The sequence below is a fragment of the Coptis chinensis genome, chromosome 3 (genome assembly GCF_015680905.1).
Source record: "Coptis chinensis isolate HL-2020 chromosome 3, ASM1568090v1, whole genome shotgun sequence".
In the NCBI taxonomy this organism is placed as follows: domain Eukaryota; kingdom Viridiplantae; phylum Streptophyta; class Magnoliopsida; order Ranunculales; family Ranunculaceae; genus Coptis; species Coptis chinensis.
This window is the reverse complement of record NC_141458.1, coordinates 27,746,933-27,752,003: the sequence shown is the minus strand read 5'-3', so window position 1 is coordinate 27,752,003 and position 5,071 is coordinate 27,746,933. Positions and strand designations below refer to the sequence as shown.

The following is a 5,071-nucleotide window of genomic DNA, read 5'->3' as shown; positions in this document are numbered from 1 at the left end:
TAAAACTCGTAATTCAAATAAACCTAAAAATATAAATAGCCTAAAACACTCTAAAATGCTAATTAAACTCAATTCCTAAAAATCCCAAAAAAACAATAAAAATAATAGGAACTAATTTGGGGATGATTAACTCTAGGAAGCATCAAGATAGAATTTTGAAGTACAATTTCATTTAACACTTGTTTGGTAGCACATATCTTGGAGATTGATCGCGACAGAAGTAAACTTTGTAGCAAAAATGGGCTCCATATGACGCTATAGTTATCCAAAAACGATATGCCATACAACACTCCAGCTGTCATGGCATCTGGATAAAATACCAGGGTATGACCTCGACTCCTTGAGACATGGTTTGACAGTACAACATGGGTAAACCACGACTCATATGCTGCGCATGATACAAAAATCTCTGCATTATCTATAAATAAGACGTACAATAGAATAAAAATGATTAAGAAGATAACATCCTCATTTCTCTTGGTTCTTATGCACACACCTAACACACAATAATAAAGCATTTTTCCAGAAGTTTGAGTCAGCTAGATGAAAATTGCTCATCCTATATTAAATGAGTACATGTTTAATCCCGATTAGGCCCGTCTAGAAGAAAACAATTTGGAAATGCAAATAAGAGAATTGGATCCTTACACGAAAGTAAGTATGCAAGGCCGAACTAAAAGAGAAGGGCCGGTTATCAATATTTGTTACTATCAGCACTGTTGAAAGGCTGCTAGTACTCAGTATAACCTGAAAAGAGTATAAAGAAGTGAGAACGCAGTTTCGGGTCAGGTGTGAATATAAGTTTAAAAGCCACATTGGATAATAAATTGAAGTAGTAGAAAGGTATTGACCTTGTATAAAGCTTTGAAGCTGAAGTCCTACATAGAACGACTGTAGGGATCATACTTCAGCTTGAGAGTTATAATAGGATTTCCTTCTACACTTTCAGAATCTGCAATGGACCAGTTCATATTTCTTGCAAATCCATGCTGGCGAAAGAAATATGCATCTCTAAGGAATCGATAAAAAAATGGGAATGAAATTGGAAATAGACTTCTGTTGTTAATATTGCTTATGCACATACACAACACATACTAATGCCAACAGAGCTTTTATACAAATGAAACTTTTTGTAAGCCTCATTAGAATAAGGACCGGGGGGGACCTAGGGCAGGGCTAACAGGGGCTATAGGCCTCCCCCTGACTTTCTATAATAATAAAAAAATACTGTATACACTACTACAGTTAACAAATATACATAATACTATTTTATGCTATTTTTGCTATGTGAGATTGATTTCTTCCTTCCAGAAACATTTCCTAAAGTAGCAGCCTCCCCTCACCCAAATCCTGGTTCCGCCCCTGAGGTCAACTGATGTAGAGACCCTTATTCATCTAACCTTATATTAGTTATTGGAAATTCTTTCTTAATCCAGAAATAAATCTTTCAAGACCCTTACTTCGTTTTGTAACCAGTGGGTGACACATTAAAAGAAGATATGGAAACGGGTAAAACAAGAAAATAAATTGTACTTGTTTTATTGCGCCAGGTCCAAACTGTGGGAAACAATGTGGGATGCCACCGCTAATTATCATTCAAATATAGTTAGTATGATAAGTGGAGCTTATAGAAAATTTTGACAAGAAGATCATCTGATTAAAACATAAAAAGATATATAATAAACATATAGCCAAGATTCAAAACAATCATGATACTTAAGTAGGATGAGGAAAATATCTACACCGTCCAATATTAACAAATTTTCAAAATCATTTAGTTTCACAAGTGACAAGTGAGACAAATAAAAAATAAATGAAAAGCCTACTGAGGTTAGATTTAACATCATACAGCTACAAGTGTCCCCGAAACAAAACAATGTAAATAAAACAAACTTCGAAAAAGACAGGACAAGGAGAAGAACAAAGTGTGAACTAATGGAAGTGGTTAACCCGATGGGTTTCTTCCCGTCAAATATTGCATCCGGGCGAACAAAAAAAAGCGTGTCCTTTCTATTTGCAACTTTCCATGATGTAACACATTAATGCCAAAAACAGTAGATCTCTCACCTCAATCGAATTCAAACCATTTTGATCTTTAAAGATGATAGATTTCAAGTTCTAAGCTATATCTACACTTGCATAGTTCATTTTAGATATCCTTGATCACCAACATAAAAGGAAAATAATGTGAGTAAGTTTTAGATGTCAACTCGAGCACACTCTTGTATTTGCTAAGCAAGCGTGGTAATAGTATTAGATATTTATTGAAAAAGGTGTGGCTTGATACAAACCCTCACCACCTTAGGTGAGATTCATTTCACTGCATTGTGACACAAAAAACATTGACCCCATCCCTCAGTCCAAGACATTAGTTGGGTTAATTGCATTTCTTCAGTTTGGGATTTAATGGACGATAAGTATAGTGCAAAACACTTAATTCAATGCAATATAAAGACAAATGTCAAAACTCAACACCAAAGATCTTTTTTTTTTTTTTTTTTTTTTTTTTTTTTTTTTTTTTTTTTTTTTTTTAAATAAATAAAAAAATACCCATATATAATCAGCCTCCCCACATATATAAGCATTAAAATACCCAAAGATCAATAAGTTAATAATTACCTTTCATCAACAGAGCTCAAAACCACCTTGGGCAATTTCCCATTCCCTTCCATGACTTTAACGCCTAAGCTAGTTTCTGAACTTAAGCTTGCAAATGCCATACCACTAAATATGTACAACAAAATAATAATAATAAATATAATTTGATTGGTGCCCAAGAAGAGAAATGGAATTCCTCCAAAACTATATTGGCTGCAACACTCATGTTTAAATTTAAATAGGGTCTAAAGTGTCCAAGCTTAGATTTACCTCATACTTACCTGACCATAGAAAACAAAAGTGGCAAGATACTTGAATGAAGTTGGGGCTGATTCCTCATTATTATTATTTTTTCTACTAATACCCCAAAACAAATTTATCAACTAACCGCGTGTAGTGGGGTGTAAGCTATTGTTCATTATTCCGAACTTACCTAAATATTTGAACAGGTGACCTTAGTCCAAGGACACCTAGCATCTTCATTATCTAATAAATATGAATGGAAGAATAAACCACAAGTCACCTCATGGAAAACTAATCCTACCATTAAAACCAGAAAATCAAACATTGAAAAGCACAATAACAATTATCAATTTCTCTATTAATTTTTTTTTTATACATTATCATGTATCAAAAACATTGGATAAAGCCCACTTTTATTTTGTAATTACTTGTTGCGAAAAGCGAAGCATGGGTTAGTAATTTATAATTACTTGTTGCGTGTTACTTATTAGCTATGATGAGTTGACGACCATATAATATGGAAACTAAGACACAGAAACAATGATAACACAATATCGAGATTGCATTCTAGTTTCGTCACTCGTGTTTTGTTGATAACTTTTTCAATTCTAAAATCGCAAAACTGCATGACCCTGAGCTAAATTCAGTTAAATTAACCTCAAAATTAAACTAATTTCTCTCCCAAAAGCATCAAATTCACAAGAAAACATCATCCAGATCATAGTATAAACCAACTAAGCTTCAATCTTTCAATAAGTAATCAAACAAACTAATCAATATAAGTAACAAGTAAGTAAAAAAGTAACAAAATTTCGAGGTTAACAATGTCACAATTTATAATAAATAACCGAAATTTAAGTTAAACAACCACAACAAATAACTAATGAAAATGAACATATAACACACTTTTACGCTTAGTGAAAACCCAATTTTCAAAAAATTGAAAACCCAAATTACTTGTTACCTTACTTAAAGTAAGCTTTCTTCTCTAGATCGGGCGATTTTGCGTTGGAATAATGAAGAAAGGTTTGTCCTTTGGGTACCAAAGCAACTAACTTGAAAACCCTTAGAAGATCGACCAATAAACAAATTATCATCAGTAATGAATTAAAATTGAGAAAGATAGAGACGAAAAGGAAGAAGAAATACCTTATCTGGCTCTTGGTAGAGGTGGCAGCAAGAACCAGCAGCGCCAACACTTCACCCCTTCTCCCCCTTTTGCTCACTCTTTTCATACTCTGACTCATGTCTATGTTGACCACTTCACCTGATGAGCGCGAGGTGAAATAATCCCCGCTTAAACTTTAGCCTTTTTCTTTTGTTTTTTTTTTTGGTTAATTGGTCTCACTTTCTCTATTTCATTTTAGCATTGGTCACAGTTGACTATCCGTTAGTTAATATCTGGATAAACGTCACAAAATAATCCCGATAATTCATAGAACGGTTAAATAACTTTGTAACGGAATACTAACCGTTATTAATTTACTAACGGATGTATATGTGTTACAAACGTGAAATTGCAATTGTTAGAAAATCCTTGTTATGGTGTAGTGAGAAAAACCTTTTAAAAATGATGCACTTGTTCGAAACAGTGCATTATGCCGAAAAGGTGCGACCTTTCGAAATGTGCACTGGTTCGAAACAGTGCATCATGCCGAAAATGTGTGACCTTTTGAAATAGGCAATTTGGTTCAAACAGATGCTTTATGCGAAAATGGTGTGTCTTTTTCAAACATGTGACTTTTCAAAGAGTTGCTTACTTTTTCCCAAGAGTCACTGTGTTGTTTCAAGAGGCACCACTCACCTATAAATAGTGGATGAATTTGGAGAGAAAATACACCGGATCACACGAGTTCGATCTTTCTCTTCTCCTTACGTTCTTAGTCAAATACTATGTTGTGTTCACTGATTCTATAGAATTGAAGTGCTAGCTTTCTATATAAGGAAATCCGTTCTATCTTGGGAGACAGTTTCCCATCAACCTTCAAGCACCGTGAGGGGGAAAATCTGTCTTAAGGACATAGTGTATCTACACTAGGCTCGGATTTAATTAAGAAGTACAAGACACTTACAAGACAAAAGGTTTGTATAGTTTGGTAATTGGTAAAGAGTAAGTACAATTAAGTTGTATATTCCTAACAACTTAAGACAAATCTCTTTTTCTTCTTCTTCTTTACCGAACATAATTTGTTTATGTTTTCTTTTCTTTTTGGTTTAAGGAAATAACAAA

At 33.8% G+C, this 5,071-nt stretch overlaps 1 pseudogene across 1 annotated transcript; it reads right to left on the bottom strand.

The window, feature by feature from the left end:
- Nucleotides 1–537: 537 nt before the first annotated feature.
- LOC147508955 (putative glucose-6-phosphate 1-epimerase) lies at nt 538–4,237 on the bottom strand (annotated as a pseudogene). The gene is made up of 7 exons (XR_015216475.1): nt 3,991–4,237; nt 3,811–3,906; nt 2,620–2,724; nt 1,951–2,067; nt 1,534–1,585; nt 852–989; nt 538–747 (listed from the first exon to the last, which is right to left on the bottom strand). The product of XR_015216475.1 is annotated as a putative glucose-6-phosphate 1-epimerase (transcript).
- Between the last annotated feature and the right edge of the window lie 834 nt (nt 4,238–5,071).